The sequence below is a fragment of the Physeter macrocephalus genome, chromosome 5 (genome assembly GCF_002837175.3).
Source record: "Physeter macrocephalus isolate SW-GA chromosome 5, ASM283717v5, whole genome shotgun sequence".
In the NCBI taxonomy this organism is placed as follows: Eukaryota; Metazoa; Chordata; class Mammalia; order Artiodactyla; family Physeteridae; genus Physeter; species Physeter macrocephalus.
Genome location: NC_041218.1, coordinates 57,067,927 through 57,085,850, shown reverse-complemented (window position 1 = coordinate 57,085,850; position 17,924 = coordinate 57,067,927). Strand labels below are relative to the sequence as shown.

General features: G+C 40.0%; 1 protein-coding gene across 20 annotated transcripts in view; it reads left to right on the top strand.

The window, feature by feature from the left end:
- The window catches only part of MTERF1 (mitochondrial transcription termination factor 1), a 571,641-nt gene that overhangs the window by 27,038 nt on the left and 526,679 nt on the right, over positions 1 to 17,924 (top strand). For 3 of the 20 annotated variants that reach the window (XR_008617408.1, XR_008617410.1, XR_008617407.1), the window contains exon 3: positions 16,437 to 16,554. The exons of 16 other annotated variants lie outside the window; for them this stretch is intronic. The gene's annotated coding sequence lies outside the window, so the exon portion shown is untranslated. Of the gene's footprint in view, positions 1 to 13,395; positions 13,428 to 16,436; positions 16,555 to 17,924 lie in introns of those variants that run through there. One more of the 20 variants, XR_008617409.1, reaches the window with a different exon arrangement.

Here is a 17,924-nt window from a genome sequence, read left to right as displayed (position 1 = left end):
ATCCCACATGCCGCGGAGCAGCTGGGCCCGTGAGCCATGGCCGCTGAGCCTGTGCTCCGCAACGGGAGAGGCCACAACAGTGAGAGGCCCGCGTACCACAAAAAAAAAAAAAAAAAAAAAGAAAAGGCAGTAAAGGTCTGTGAGGCAGTGAGATAATACTCATACTCATATGGGATACTCATATGCAGATGGTAGTGTCCTAAGTGTCCCACTTGGAACTGCCTTAAGTTCTCACTGGTCTTCAGTCAGTGTCTAGAGGAATAGACTAGAAGACCTGGAAAAAACTAGGCATGTTGTTGTCAGCTATCTGCCTCTCATCTAGGGCAAGAGTTTTCATGTCCTAAACCTGAGTTTAGGACATGGGTTTAGTTCAGTTATTTTTGTTCTAAGGAACAGAACCTCTCAAGTTACTTCAAATAATGAGGAGGAAGGTAAATAAAACAGGCATCTCAGCTTTGTGGCCAGGCCTCACGAGAGTCTGGGACAAGCTAAGCTTCATGGGAAAGTAGAAACCACACTATAACTGAGTCTTACTGAAGCTGAACAAAATCCCAGGTGGCTCCTTGGACCTCATTACCAGGAGTTCACAGATCTTTAGACTAGATCTCTACCTTTAATATAACTCAGCAATTCTCTGTCTCTTGTTTTTCTGTGTCGTCTCCCTTTTCCCACTTCCAACTCCCTTCTCTTCTTCAGTAGTTCTTGAGTCTGGGTTAGACTCATCCATGGAGCTTGAAAATATTGTCTTATTCAGTTTGGGCTGCTGTAACAAAGCACCACAAACCTGGGTGGCTCATAAACAACAGAAATTAATTTTCACAGTTCTGGAGGCTAGAAGCCTAAGATGAGGATGCCAGCATGGTTGAGTTCTGGTGAAGACCTCTCTTCTGGCCTCTTTTATATATAAAGGCACTAGTCCCATTCATGAGGGCTCTACTCTCATGACTTAAATCACTTCCCCATGGCCCCACCTCCTAGTACCATTACCTTAAGGGCTAACATTTCACATATGATTGTTGGAGGGACACAGACAATTAATCTATAGCAAATATATACATGTCTAGTTAGATCCCTGTAGATTCTGACTCAGTAAATCTCAATAAAATTAAGAGTTTTTATTTGTTTTCTTCACAACTGTATCCTGTGCCTAGAACAGTGTCTGGTACCTAGTAGATGTTAAAAAAATTGTTGAGTAAGTACTTTGCTGAGTAAATAACAAACTGGGATGGGACCCAGATGACTAAACTTTTAAGTTTCTCAAGTTATTTAGATGTGTGGTCAGGTTGATAACTACCATAGTACACTTGGTTTCTTTTATCTACCTTACAGATTCATCTTCAGAATGTCATCTTGTTCATGGCTTCTGCTCTATTTCATGGCCTTTTTTCCTACATCATTTCAGCTTCTTATCTCTCTATTAACTGCTTATTTCTCTGTATTTTTCAATTCAAGTTTCTATTAGCAAGACTCTTATTGGTCTAGCTTGTCTCTGTTTGAACAGATTAACCCACATTAGAGCCCTGTATAGTGAGGTGGTCAGCTTGAGAATGGGATGCCCTTTTTTTTCTCTAGCATCATAATATGTGGCCAAGAATGAGGGAGGTAGAGAACCACATAGCACAAAACATGGCAGCCTAACAGGCTGGGAGTGCAGCAGGTAATAGTAATTGGTTTGTCTAGTACAGAAAACTTAGTTGTACCTCCATATTTTTGTTAATTATAATCAATTGATTAAATATTTTTGTGTGCTTTATGTGCTTGGTGTTGAGTACCTTACACATCAGGCACAAGAAATAAAATAATAAGCAAGAGAAACATGTTGTCATCCTTCATTGAGCTTATTCTGTAGGAGGAAGATAGACGGTTAACAAAGCCATTAAAATAAAGTGTGATATACAAGAAAAATGGATAAATTGGATGACATTAAAATTGAAATCTTTTGCTTTTCAAAAGACACTATTAAGAAAATGAAAAGGAAAGACTTGGACTGGGAAAAAATATTTTCAAGACACATATTTAATAAAGGACTTGTATCAGAGTATACAGAGAAACTTATAACCTAATAATAAAAAGTCAAAGAACCCAACACAACAAAGGGCAAAAGAAATGAACAGGTACTTTACTAAAGAAGATGTATAAATGGCAAGTAAGTATATGAAAAGACACTTGACATCATTAGTCATTAGAGAAATGCAAATCAAAACCACAGTGTGAAACCACTATACACCCACTTGAGTGGCTAAAGTTAAAATGACTGATGATACCAAGTGTTGTCAAGAAGACAGAGCAACTAGAACTCTTGTATATTGGTGAAAATGCAAAATGAAATAAGCAGTTTGGAAAGCAATTTGGCAGTTTCTTTTTTTTTTCTTTCTTTTTTTTTTTTTTTTGCGGTATGTGGGCCTCTCACTGTTGTGGCCTCTCCCGTTGCGGAGCACAGGCTCCGGACACACAGGCTCAGCGGCCATGGCTCACAGGCCTAGCCACTCCACGGCATGTGGGATCTTCCCGGACTGGGGCACAAACCCACATCCCCTGCATCGGCAGGCGGACTCTCAACCACTGCACCACCAGGGAAGCCCCCTGGCAGTTTCTTATAAAGTTAAACATATACTCACCATATGATCCAGCAATGCTACTTGGAGGGCTTTACCTAGGTAAAATAAAAATGTATGTCCAAAGACTTGCAAATATTAATAGCAGCTTTATTCCTAATAACTCCAAACTGGAAACAAGCATTTTGGAAACAAGTGAATGGGAAAACAAACTGGTACATTTATGTAATGGAATGTTACACAGCAATTAAAAAAAAAAGGAACTACTCTCTTTAAAAAAAAAATATTTATTTATTTATTTATTTATTTACTTTTGGCTGCGTTGGGTCTTCGTTGCTGCACGCAGGCTTTCTCTAGCTGTGGCAAGCCGGGGCTACTCTTCATTGCAGTGTGTGGGCTTCTCATTATGGTGGCTTCTCTTTTTGTGGAGCATGGGCTCTAGGGACATGGGCTTCAGTAGTTGTGGCTCATGGGCTCTAGAGCGCAGGCTCAGTAGTTGTGGCACACAGGTTTAGTTGCTCTGTGGCATGTGGGATCTTCCTTGACCAGGGATGGAACCCGTGTCCCCTGTCTTGGCAGGCGGATTCTTAACCACTATGCTACCAGGGAAGTCCCGGAATGAACTACTCTTATATGCAACAAGAAGGATGAATTTCAGAAGCATTGCTTTAAGTGAAAGAAGCCAGCCACTTATAACTGCCTATGTATGTATGTATGTATGTATGATTCCATTTATGTGATATTCTGGAAAAGGCAAACCTATAGTGACAGAGCAGATCAGCAGTTAATCTGAAGCCAGAGGTGCAGGGAGTTAATTGACTGGAGAAAAGCACAATGGAACTTTTTGGGCTGATTGGAAAGTTCTATATCTTGATTGTGGCGGTTGTTACAAAACTGATACATTTGTCAAAATGTATTAAATTATACATTTAAATTGGCTAATTTAACTGTATGTCAATTATACTTCAACAAAGCTGATATTTAAAAAAGTAAAGACAAATGAAACATGGTAATGCTTAGATTGGGGTGAAGTATAGGATGCTTTGGGAGCTCAAGATAGGGTCACTTCACAATCCAGGGGATTTTGAGGAGGTGCTTCAGGGGATGAGCCATTTAATCTCAGCATGAGTAGGAATAGGCCAAGAGCACGGGGCCAGGTGGAAGGGAACAGGGGTCTACAGAGTCAAGGGCATATACAAAGGCTCACAGGCAAGAGAAAACAAGAGACTTTGGAGGTGTTGGTGAAACAAGAGGGAGAAAAGATGAGTATGGAGAGGTAGGCTGGGCAAAATAAGGACTTTAAAAAGTTTATTTATTTATTTATTTGGCTTCATCGGGTCTTCGTTGCGGCACGCAGGATCTTAGTTGTGGCATGTGGGATTTTTCGTTGTGGTGTGCGAGCTTCTCTAGTTGTGGTGCGCGGGCTCCAGAGCATGTGGGCTTAGTTGCCCCCCGGCATGTGGTATGTGGTATCTTAGTTTCCCGACTAGGGATTGAACCTGCATCTCCTGCATTGGAAGGCAGATTCTTAACGACTGGACCGCCAGGGAAGTCCCAAGATAAGGACTTTTTAAGTCATGTTAAGTTTGGACTTTATTCTAAGAGTGACTGATGGGTTTTAAGACCTTCTTATCATGTGATGTGATTTCTGATGTATAAGAATGTCTCCGGCTGCTGTGTGGAGAATGGGTTGGATGGAAAGACCTTCACTAAGAGGGCATCAGATGATAGTGCTGTGAGTTAGGGCAGTTGCTGGAGGAAATAGAGAGAGGTGGGTAGATTTCAGAAATATTTGGGAAGTAGAATTTCCTGTGGGAATTGATGGGGAAGGAAGAATCAAGAATGGCTTCTAGGTTTCTGGTTTGGGTAACTGGGTGTATGGTGGTGCCATTCATAGAGATAAAGAGTAAGGGAGCAAGGAAAAGTTTATGGGCAAGGTGATCACTTTAGTTTTATACATGCTGGTTTTGAGGTGCCTGAGAGGCATTCATATTGTGTTTAGAGGCAGTTGGATGTATAGGTCTGTTGCTTAGAAGACAGGTCTAGGCTGCAGAACATATTTATGTCATTTCCATGTAGGTGGTAGTTGAAACCATGCAATTGATCACTGAGGAGATAGATGAGTAGGGTGAGGAAAGAAGAGACCTACAGCAGAACCCTGAGAAATTCCAGTTCTCTAGGGAGAGGAGGAAAATTAGGAGAGAATTGTATTATGGAAGCCACTAGAAGCGGTGAATGATCAACAATATCAAATGGAATTGCATCATTGAAGAATATGATTTTTAAAGTTCTTGATTAATATGTGTTGTGGAATACTTGAGATGGGCTCTTACAGTAAAAGATGAATCATTGTTATACAACTATTAAAAAGAAAGTTAACTGATATCTTGTAAAAAAGGCAGCACATTTACTATATAGATGGAAGAACTCAGAGTTTTCTATCATTTTGTTCTTCCCAGCTTGGACTTTCCTCCTTCATTAGAGACTGGCTCCGGACGTGCAGGCTCAGCGGCCATGGCTCACGGGCCCAGCCGCTCCGCGGCATGTGGGATCTTCCCGGACGGGGGCACGAACCCATGTCGCCTGCATCGGCAGGCGGACTCCCAACCACTGCACCACCAGGGAAGCCCTAATGCAACTTTTGATTTGCAAGTTTTGACATTGTTTAATGCCCCCCATGCCCAGCTTTTGACATTGTTGAATTCCCCCACTCCTACCCCTTCTTGAAATTCTCTGCTCTAATGTCTTTTATGACACTGCATAGTTCTGGATCTTCTTTTGTTTACCTTGTCTCCCTTTTTCTTCTCCTTCCACTTCTTCCTCTTCTTCTTCTTTTCTAAAACTGCCCTATCTTTTCTATATTCTTTAGTTTGGCCATTAACCAAGGCTCAGCTTTCTTTTCCTCTTCTACTCCCTTGACAAGCTCATCTACTCCCAACTATTTCCCAAGCTCCAGGTCTACATTTCCGACTGCTGTCGAGCATTGCTACCATTTCCATCAAAAACAAACTCCAAAATCAAACTCAAGATCTTCCCCTGCCCAGATTCAGGATCCTAATGACTAACATAGTGTCTGACACATATTAAAAACTCAAATATCTGTTGAATTAATCAATAACTTGGAGGGAGACATGTTGGGGGAGGGGACTTAGCTGGGTCTGGGCATGGTCAGAGCTGAAAGTCAGGCTTGAAAACCCCAAGACTAGTGGCCAACAGTCAAAATATGGTATCCAAAAAAAGTGATTGACTCAGGTCCAGTCTGGACTGTTGTCTAAGGGGTTTGCTCTGGTGAATAAAGAAAAGGCAGCAGGGCTTCCCTGGTGGCGCAGTGGTTGAGAATCCGCCTGCCGATGCAGGGGATGCGGGTTCGTGCCCCGGTCCGGGATGACCCCACATGCCGCGGAGCAGCTGGGCCCGTGAGCCATGGCCGCTGAGCCTGTGCTCCGCAACGGGAGAGGCCACAACAGTGAGAGGCCCGCGTACCACAAAAAAAAAAAAAAAAAAAAAGAAAAGGCAGTAAAGGTCTGTGAGGCAGTGAGATAATACTCATACTCATATGGGATACTCATATGCAGATGGTAGTGTCCTAAGTGTCCCACTTGGAACTGCCTTAAGTTCTCACTGGTCTTCAGTCAGTGTCTAGAGGAATAGACTAGAAGACCTGGAAAAAACTAGGCATGTTGTTGTCAGCTATCTGCCTCTCATCTAGGGCAAGAGTTTTCATGTCCTAAACCTGAGTTTAGGACATGGGTTTAGTTCAGTTATTTTTGTTCTAAGGAACAGAACCTCTCAAGTTACTTCAAATAATGAGGAGGAAGGTAAATAAAACAGGCATCTCAGCTTTGTGGCCAGGCCTCACGAGAGTCTGGGACAAGCTAAGCTTCATGGGAAAGTAGAAACCACACTATAACTGAGTCTTACTGAAGCTGAACAAAATCCCAGGTGGCTCCTTGGACCTCATTACCAGGAGTTCACAGATCTTTAGACTAGATCTCTACCTTTAATATAACTCAGCAATTCTCTGTCTCTTGTTTTTCTGTGTCGTCTCCCTTTTCCCACTTCCAACTCCCTTCTCTTCTTCAGTAGTTCTTGAGTCTGGGTTAGACTCATCCATGGAGCTTGAAAATATTGTCTTATTCAGTTTGGGCTGCTGTAACAAAGCACCACAAACCTGGGTGGCTCATAAACAACAGAAATTAATTTTCACAGTTCTGGAGGCTAGAAGCCTAAGATGAGGATGCCAGCATGGTTGAGTTCTGGTGAAGACCTCTCTTCTGGCCTCTTTTATATATAAAGGCACTAGTCCCATTCATGAGGGCTCTACTCTCATGACTTAAATCACTTCCCCATGGCCCCACCTCCTAGTACCATTACCTTAAGGGCTAACATTTCACATATGATTGTTGGAGGGACACAGACAATCTATATATAGCAAATATATACATGTCTAGTTAGATCCCTGTAGATTCTGACTCAGTAAATCTCAATAAAATTAAGAGTTTTTATTTGTTTTCTTCACAACTGTATCCTGTGCCTAGAACAGTGTCTGGTACCTAGTAGATGTTAAAAAAATTGTTGAGTAAGTACTTTGCTGAGTAAATAACAAACTGGGATGGGACCCAGATGACTAAACTTTTAAGTTTCTCAAGTTATTTAGATGTGTGGTCAGGTTGATAACTACCATAGTACACTTGGTTTCTTTTATCTACCTTACAGATTCATCTTCAGAATGTCATCTTGTTCATGGCTTCTGCTCTATTTCATGGCCTTTTTTCCTACATCATTTCAGCTTCTTATCTCTCTATTAACTGCTTATTTCTCTGTATTTTTCAATTCAAGTTTCTATTAGCAAGACTCTTATTGGTCTAGCTTGTCTCTGTTTGAACAGATTAACCCACATTAGAGCCCTGTATAGTGAGGTGGTCAGCTTGAGAATGGGATGCCCTTTTTTTTCTCTAGCATCATAATATGTGGCCAAGAATGAGGGAGGTAGAGAACCACATAGCACAAAACATGGCAGCCTAAGAGAGAGCAACTAGAAGTCTTGTATATTGGTGAAAATGCAAAATGAAATAAGCAGTTTGGAAAGCAATTTGGCAGTTTCTTTTTTTTTTCTTTCTTTTTTTTTTTTTTTGCGGTATGTGGGCCTCTCACTGTTGTGGCCTCTCCCGTTGCGGAGCACAGGCTCCGGACACACAGGCTCAGCGGCCATGGCTCACAGGCCTAGCCACTCCACGGCATGTGGGATCTTCCCGGACTGGGGCACAAACCCACATCCCCTGCATCGGCAGGCGGACTCTCAACCACTGCACCACCAGGGAAGCCCCCTGGCAGTTTCTTATAAAGTTAAACATATACTCACCATATGATCCAGCAATGCTACTTGGAGGGCTTTACCTAGGTAAAATAAAAATGTATGTCCAAAGACTTGCAAATATTAATAGCAGCTTTATTCCTAATAACTCCAAACTGGAAACAAGCATTTTGGAAACAAGTGATGGGAAAACAAACTGGTACATTTATGTAATGGAATGTTACACAGCAATTAAAAAAAAAAGGAACTACTCTCTTTAAAAAAAAAATATTTATTTATTTATTTATTTATTTACTTTTGGCTGCGTTGGGTCTTCGTTGCTGCACGCAGGCTTTCTCTAGCTGTGGCAAGCCGGGGCTACTCTTCATTGCAGTGTGTGGGCTTCTCATTATGGTGGCTTCTCTTTTTGTGGAGCATGGGCTCTAGGGACATGGGCTTCAGTAGTTGTGGCTCATGGGCTCTAGAGCGCAGGCTCAGTAGTTGTGGCACACAGGTTTAGTTGCTCTGTGGCATGTGGGATCTTCCTTGACCAGGGATGGAACCCGTGTCCCCTGTCTTGGCAGGCGGATTCTTAACCACTATGCTACCAGGGAAGTCCCGGAATGAACTACTCTTATATGCAACAAGAAGGATGAATTTCAGAAGCATTGCTTTAAGTGAAAGAAGCCAGCCACTTATAACTGCCTATGTATGTATGTATGTATGTATGATTCCATTTATGTGATATTCTGGAAAAGGCAAACCTATAGTGACAGAGCAGATCAGCAGTTAATCTGAAGCCAGAGGTGCAGGGAGTTAATTGACTGGAGAAAAGCACAATGGAACTTTTTGGGCTGATTGGAAAGTTCTATATCTTGATTGTGGCGGTTGTTACAAAACTGATACATTTGTCAAAATGTATTAAATTATACATTTAAATTGGCTAATTTAACTGTATGTCAATTATACTTCAACAAAGCTGATATTTAAAAAAGTAAAGACAAATGAAACATGGTAATGCTTAGATTGGGGTGAAGTATAGGATGCTTTGGGAGCTCAAGATAGGGTCACTTCACAATCCAGGGGATTTTGAGGAGGTGCTTCAGGGGATGAGCCATTTAATCTCAGCATGAGTAGGAATAGGCCAAGAGCACGGGGCCAGGTGGAAGGGAACAGGGGTCTACAGAGTCAAGGGCATATACAAAGGCTCACAGGCAAGAGAAAACAAGAGACTTTGGAGGTGTTGGTGAAACAAGAGGGAGAAAAGATGAGTATGGAGAGGTAGGCTGGGCAAAATAAGGACTTTAAAAAGTTTATTTATTTATTTATTTGGCTTCATCGGGTCTTCGTTGCGGCACGCAGGATCTTAGTTGTGGCATGTGGGATTTTTCGTTGTGGTGTGCGAGCTTCTCTAGTTGTGGTGCGCGGGCTCCAGAGCATGTGGGCTTAGTTGCCCCCCGGCATGTGGTATGTGGTATCTTAGTTTCCCGACTAGGGATTGAACCTGCATCTCCTGCATTGGAAGGCAGATTCTTAATGACTGGACCGCCAGGGAAGTCCCAAGATAAGGACTTTTTAAGTCATGTTAAGTTTGGACTTTATTCTAAGAGTGACTGATGGGTTTTAAGACCTTCTTATCATGTGATGTGATTTCTGATATATAAGAATGTCTCCGGCTGCTGTGTGGAGAATGGGTTGGATGGAAAGACCTTCACTAAGAGGGCATCAGATGATAGTGCTGTGAGTTAGGGCAGTTGCTGGAGGAAATAGAGAGAGGTGGGTAGATTTCAGAAATATTTGGGAAGTAGAATTTCCTGTGGGAATTGATGGGGAAGGAAGAATCAAGAATGGCTTCTAGGTTTCTGGTTTGGGTAACTGGGTGTATGGTGGTGCCATTCATAGAGATAAAGAGTAAGGGAGCAAGGAAAAGTTTATGGGCAAGGTGATCACTTTAGTTTTATACATGCTGGTTTTGAGGTGCCTGAGAGGCATTCATATTGTGTTTAGAGGCAGTTGGATGTATAGGTCTGTTGCTTAGAAGACAGGTCTAGGCTGCAGAACATATTTATGTCATTTCCATGTAGGTGGTAGTTGAAACCATGCAATTGATCACTGAGGAGATAGATGAGTAGGGTGAGGAAAGAAGAGACCTACAGCAGAACCCTGAGAAATTCCAGTTCTCTAGGGAGAGGAGGAAAATTAGGAGAGAATTGTATTATGGAAGCCACTAGAAGCGGTGAATGATCAACAATATCAAATGGAATTGCATCATTGAAGAATATGATTTTTAAAGTTCTTGATTAATATGTGTTGTGGAATACTTGAGATGGGCTCTTACAGTAAAAGATGAATCATTGTTATACAACTATTAAAAAGAAAGTTAACTGATATCTTGTAAAAAAGGCAGCACATTTACTATATAGATGGAAGAACTCAGAGTTTTCTATCATTTTGTTCTTCCCAGCTTGGACTTTCCTCCTTCATTAGAGACTTTAAAAACACTAAATATTAAAGAGCTTCCAGAAATCCACTTATATACATTATGGGTGGAGAAGTTTGCACCAGATATTCCCTTATTTACAAACCTATGAGCAAGAACATACTTTTTGCAAGGTTTGCTTAATAAATACTATCCACCTTTATTCCCCCTTTCCTTTTAGTCTCTTTCATTCCTGAATGGGTGTGACTAGCCTGAAGAGATCAATGGGAAAAGGTTTTTGATCCCCCTACCTTAAGCAAGAAGTGTTTGTCAAGCGGGCAAGAGGATCAGTCACTGATGGATAGAGAAGTTGTTTTTAACTGAAGTTCCAGTTGCTTTCAAATTGATCTTACCGCCATGGTTAGCTTTAGTTGTCTGTGGCAGGATACAGGAATGAATGTCTACACTCTCCTAGATGCCATCGTTCCCTTTCCTTTTTTCTAACTGCCTTTTCCCAAAAAGGGAAGATGAAGAAAGCTTTTGAAGAGCTAGAATTTTACTTTAGGATGATCATTAAAGATGCAATAGGAGAATATTTTTGAGGAACCAATTGAAGATTACATTTACAAGAACTCAGAAAGAACAGCCTGGAAAATGGTTGTATGACTCTTACTAAATCATAGTTCCAATCAGTGGCAATTTCTCTTGTTGTTACTATGGTTCAGGTGGGAAGGGAGGAGAACTTCCAAGCTATCTGTCCCAGTCATCAGTTTACTGTCTTTCAGCTCCACATACCTGCTTGGGGTAATGGACTGACTCTTTAAGCATTTCTCTGTCGCAGTGAGCACAGTGTTAAGTGTTGTCAGCAGAGGTTGCTGGAGGGACATTACCGGAAGATGAGGGCTTCTCTCCCTGGTCCATGTGCTACATTTTGCTTTTCCTTGCTCCTGCTTTGGGGTCTGTCAGTGGTGTGTGTGGGAGGGCCATCTACTGGTGCTGTACCTGAAATGTGCCCCAGAATGGGCAGTCCATTGGTGATGTCACAGATCTGTCCTGAACCTTGCTTCAGCCCTCCCAAGGTAGACACTGGTATGCCCCAGGTTGCCTGCTGGCAGTGGCACCCTGATTTTTTCTGTGTATATGCCCACCAGCCTTGCTTGCTTGCACTCCAGAACATTCCCTATAATGGTCCTGCCGTGGATACCATGTGCACCAGGCCTCGTACCAGTAGTAGTGCCCTGATTCCTTCTGTGTGCTCACTCACAAGCCTCTGCTCACCTACTCCCTGGAGGGTTATTTCTTGCTATGCGGTGACTGTGGACCAACTCTGGCCTGGCCAACCCAGCAAACATCTCCACTATCTAGTGGGCTGCAACCATACCTTCTCCAATGAGGTCATTACCCATGCCTTGGGGAGGAGGCTGTCCATCCAAATTTCTTCTTCCCTGTGTACTCTTCATCAACCATAATATTCTCTTTAGAGTTCTCTTACATCTTTATAGTTACTCCTCTATCATAGTTAAATAATTTTTTAAAGCTAAGCTTCTCCTATTCAAATTACTGTATGGTTTCTGTCTCCTGAGTATAGCCAGACTGATACACTCTCTTTCCTTTAATCTATTATGTATATATCTGCCAGATTAATCTTCCTACAGCTCACCTCTGATTTAAAACACAAACTAAAAAAATAAACCTCCCCCCCAAAAAAACCAGCAATGCTCCTTGAATGATTTGGCATTGTCTGGCATTCAAGACCCTCTATGATCTGGCCTCTGCTTGCCTTTCTAGTCTTATTTTCTACTCTTCCTAAAATAACTAAGGCAAGCAGCACTGTGTAGTATAAAAAGTCTAGTCCAGGGTTTGACTTTTAGCTCTATCATTTATTACTAAGCATAGAAGGGCATGTTCTTAGGCTCCTCTGAATTTCAGTGTACTCATCTGGAAAATGGGGATACTAACAGCTTCTCTGCCTACATCACAGGATTGTTGTGAGGTTAAATTAAATAGTGTATTTGAAAACTAAGAATTCTAAGTTTCTATCAACTGTAATGTGCGGCCATACATGTAGTGTTTTTTTTAATTTTTTAAGAAAGCGCTCCCATGTGAAAAATAATTACTGTCAGTCACTTATCTAGTATTTATGGATGGGTTAAAGGGGATATCTTTTTCTAGAACTCAGTTATATCTTATTTTTATATTTTATGTTTTTAGTTTGTTTCAGGATGGGTGAAATAAGACATTAAAAATATCTTGTCTTGATTATTTCTCTTTTCTTTTGCCATCAGAAACACAAAATATGATGGCTGTAAAATTTGGGGGTAGAGTAGAACATTTGTCTTTTTCATTACCTTGTCCTGAGGACATCCATTCATTACGTGGGTAGACAGATAATTTCATACATATGTGTGAATTCATTAAAGTAGTACTCCTCCAGCATGTACTTTGGTTGTACATGTGCTAAAATATGCAGAAGTGCTTTGTAAACTGTATAATAGAAGGAAATGAAAATTTTAGAAAATAAACCAGAAATGGAAAAGCTCCTAAGTTGGTAAGAAATTCAACCTATTCAAAATTCAAATTCCTTGGGAGAGGTATTACTATTCCATGAGAATTTGATAAAGGGCTGTTGGGCCTTAAGTCTGTGATACAAGATGAAGGGCCCAACTGTTTGTGTAGAAAGAGGCAGATTTATCTAGTTGCTCATGGATTGTACTCATCTTTGTTGGGCATCAGGCCAGCCTATGGATGTTTTCATCAGCAAGTGGTTCTTCTGAATTCCTCATTATCTTGGATATATAATGCTGGAGGAAAAAAGCCAATTCCAGGAGAAGTTGAAACATGAATATAAAAGGCATTTAAAAACTATTTCTAAAAACTTTCTTAGGGAGGAAATATAGGGTTCCTTCCTTTGTAGCCTGAAAAGCAAGGTGAGTTCAACAGAAGGCAAAAATGAAGAGAAGTAGCCATTCCAGTCTTGGTTAGACAAAACTTTTATTATCTAACCTTTCTATAGCTCTTTGTATTTTCCAAAAACCCTTACAAATGCATTTTTCCCCCATGTAACAATCCTCTGATCAAAGCAGGTTAGTATTCATCTTTCCATTTTCCAGATGAGAAAAAAGAGTTCCAGAGAAGTGAAGTCACCTTCATAGGTCCCAGGGTGAGTCAAAAGTAGAATGGGCTTTTGAGCCTTTAACACAGAGTTCTTGGCTTAATTACTGTACAACATGTTGTTTCTTGTCTTTACTAAAGCTCTACAAATTGGTTAAAAAGAACCCCTAATGTAAGAAGCCAAGTCTGTAAATCTGAATAGAGGATACTCTGTGGGAAAGCTTTAGGTTTTATTAAAACTGAGATTCCCTTGGGCCACCCTGCTTAGAGGGCTGTGGAGAAGAGCTGACGTGGTTCATAGATTTCAGAGAAGGAAGTCCTAGACTTCAGAGTAGGTGCTCCTTCAGGTCTTCCGGGGATTATGGTTGTACCTCTTTATAGTAGAAATCTGAAAATGATGTTTGTAAGATTGGCATCTGAGAAAGTAGTTTAGCTCAGCCATTGAGATTTGTGTCCAGTTCTTATGTACCCAGTCAGCTCTTCATATGTTTGAATTTTTTCCCAGAGGAGAACCTGGTCAGTCTCCAATTCCTGGAACTCTAATTTAGGGTATATATTTCTTTGCAATGTGAATCTATTTCAAACTTAACGTCTGATCAGATTGTTAGATCACTGACTGGTACATTGCCAAATACCCAAGAGGAACCTCAATAAATATTTATTAATGTTAATTGTGAGAATGATCTTTTTCTTACCTTTGAAATATGTGCTCTACCAATACTGCAACAGGGAAAACCTTCAGGATAATTACATGTTGCATTTATATCCAGTGATTTATTTCCTGGAATCTCAAATTTTGGCAGAGATATGATTACGGGTTTTTTGTTTATCTGTTTGTTTTTGCTCTTAAGGTTATTGACAAATGTTAGTCCTATAGTATAGATGAGGAGTGTAAAAAGAATATGGCAGTGATTTGAAAAATACTTACTGAAGTGAGTAGGACTGAAGTGAAGTAGGGAATGAAAATTTAGGTCTTTGTTTCCAAATTTCACTAAAAATAGTCTAGTTCTGGGAACTAAACTAATGGTTAAGAGGTTATAGTGGGGCATGATTAGTTCATGTATGTGGAACTATTCTTCTGACTACAATGTAATTTTGAAAAATGAATTTTTGTTTTGACTCTCACTGTGAGATTATAGCCTCTACTGGCAGTTGGAGGCTGTTTTTTTTTTTCTATTGAATTTAACCTGTGGTTGTTTATTCCTGATGATTCAGATGGTAATATTACCTGTTTATATTAGTGCTGTCTTTTTTCAAATCAGCCTAATCAATGTAGAAATTGACCTAATTTTTTGTTTTTTAATATATAGATTCAAAATTTAAAAAATTGCAGTTGAAGTTAGAATAGTTAATACTTTTCTTAAAGTGAAAAATGGCTTAGTTGTTTAGTTATTTTAGAAATAAATTCAGTAGATATTTTAGAAATGTACTACCTAGTTATTTTTATAACTTCATATAAAAGAAACTTTTATATCTTTAAAAATATTAAAAATGTACTTTGTAGCATTATTTCTTATTAAAATTTTGTAAAACATCTTAAAATATTAAATACTTTTATAATTTGTTTGAAATAGTATTTCTCAACAGGTGATTTATAATTCACCTGCATCAGAGTCACCTGGGATATTTATTAAAATTCAGAGCCCAGGGTCTTACCCCAAATCTAACGAATATGACTCTTAACACTGGGCTCCAGAAATCTGCATTTTAAATATGCCTTTTAGCTGATTTGTACAAACTGCAAGTAATTCAGTATTGTTTCAGTGTGGGAAGACAGGGCCATGAGGACTGTGTCAAGGGGGACAAGCAGGGACATGAAGGGCACGAAATGCTGTGGAGTTTGGCCCTTATCCTGGAGGTAATGGAGACTGAAGACTTGGGCAGCAACACAAGTTAACTGGATTCTTTTGAGTTACTTTTATAAGTTATTTATTTAGAGAGTTAATCCCACTATCAAGAAAGATAGGTGAGGCTAAATGCACATAGCATTGTATTCTTATATAAGATTATTTGGAAGGGTATCAAATGTATGTAATTTATTTCTCACTATCCTGGCATTAATGGTTCCAAACTTTTTGCTTATAAATGACAATATATACAAACAACCACTATTTTCCTATTATGATTCATATAAAAATTAGCATATAGAAAAAGAATCTCTAGGATCAAACTGGTAATATTGCTAATATGCATTCACAATTACAAAACCATTGGTAACTATAAATGCCATCATTATGCTAATAAAATGGAAAACATTCTTGAAGCAGCTGGTTCAAGGCTGGTACACTTTTATAGAGTCCATGTGTGTAGCAGTTTATAATGGCTTGAGTATATTTGCAATTATGAATTATCTGCCTTCTGTATAAATAAAAATAGAATTGTGGTAGTCAGATTAGTCAAAAAACCCAAAATGTGGCTCAACACAAAAAAGGATGGTTTCTCATGCATGTCACAGCCAATGCAAGTTGTCAGGGATAGATTGGAGCTTTGCTTCCTTCAGGAATCCAGGCCTTTTTCGGTGAATTGTTCTGACATCTTCTAAGGCCTTTCAGCCTTCAGACCAGGTGGGGAGAGAGTGTGAAGTTACCCATGCTCTTAATCACCTTATTGGAGGTGACACACATCATCTTCCCCACATTCCACTAGTGAGAACTAGTCACATGATCCCACAGAGCTGCAAAGCATCTGAGAGCTGTGGGCTGATACTTCATCAAGAAAGAAAAGAACACAGTCAGTCTCTGCCACAATAGACTATTCTTCTAGATCACTCATATCAAAGATATGTAGTAAGGAGTAGGAAATGCTCAGGTAAATAGGCTAACATACTGTAGATATTTCCCAACTTAATATGTCTTTTATAGTCACTCATTCACTGAGGACAACTGCCTTTGCTTTTGACTGCACTTCAGTAAGAAATGTACTTTACATGATGACTTGATACCAGTACATGTATACCAATGTAAAAATTTCATGCCTGTTGTTAAGGAAACAATAATTACCCTTACTATATATGGTGCACTCTGGTGTTTTCTATACTGTTTTCTACTCTGTTCTATAGTCTTGCCTGCCTCAACACTAGGCTCATCTGTAGTCTTGGGAGGCTCCATTCCATCTCTAGCAATCTCTGCTCCTGAGGAGAGATGTCCAGGGGAGTTTGAGTCTGGGTTTCCTGACAGGTAGGTTATTCTCACTGCAGTTCTTTGGGTACCCAAAGACTTGCCGTTATCACTTGCATGCTTTCCTCCTCTCTTATAGTGAGGGTTGTCACATTTTACAAATACAAGCATACATTGTTCTGTTGCCCTTCACTTTATTGTACTTGGAAGTTATTGTGGTTTTTTACAAACTGAAAGTTTGTGGCAACCGTGCATTGAGCAAGTCTATCAGCGTTATTTTTCCAACAGCATTTGTTCACTTCATGACTCTGTGTCTCATTTTGGTAATTCTTTCAATGTTTCAAAATTTTTCATTATTATTTTATTTGTTATGGTGATGTGAACAGACAAAGGATAAAAAAGTGAAACAGCCTTATTGTTGATATGGAGAAAATTTTAGTGGTCTGGATAGAAGATCAAATCAGTCACAACATTCCCTTAAGCCAAAGGCTAATCCAGAGCAAGGCCCTAACTCTCTTCAATTCTATGAAGGCTGAGAGAGGTGAGGAAGCTGCGGAAGAAAAGTTGGAAGTTAGCAGGGGTTGGTTCACGAGGTTTAAGGAAAAAAGCCATCTCCATAACATAAAAATGCAAGGTGAAACAGCAAGAGCTGATGTATTGAATAGAAGCTGCAGCAAGTTATGCAGAAGATCTAGTTAAGATGATTAATGAAGGTGACTGCACTAAACAACAGATTTTCAATGTAGATGGAACAGCCTTCTATTGGAAGAAGATGCATTCTAGGATTTTCATAGCTAGAGAGGAGAAGTCAATGCCTGGCTTCAAAGCTTCAAGAGAGACAGGCTGATTCTTTTGTTGGGGGATCATGCAGATGATGACTTGAAGTTGAAGCCAATGCTCATTTACCATTCCAGAAATCTTAGGGCTCTTCAGAATTATGCTCAATCTACTCTGCCTGTGCTTTAATAAATGGAAGAACAAAGCTTAGGTGACAGTGCATCTGTTTACAACATGATCTACTGAATATTTTAAGCCCACCTACTGCTCAGGAAAAAAGATTCCTTTCAAAATATTACTGCTCATTGACAACGTGTCTGGTCACCCAAGAGCTCTGATGGAGATGTACAGGAGATTAATGTTTGTTTCCATGCCTGCTAATATAACATTCTGCAGCCCATGGATCAAGAGTAATTTCAACTTTTAAGTCTTCTTACTAAGAAATACATTTCATAAGGCTATAGCTGCCATAGATAGTGATTCTTCTGATGGATCTGGGCAAAGTAAATCAAAAACCTTCTGGAAAAGATCCACCATTCTAGGTGTCATTAAGAGCCTTCGTGATTCATGGGAAGAGGTCAAATTTCAACATTAACAGGAGTTTGGAAGAAGTTGAATCCAACCCTCAGGGATGACTTTAGGAGGTTCAAGAC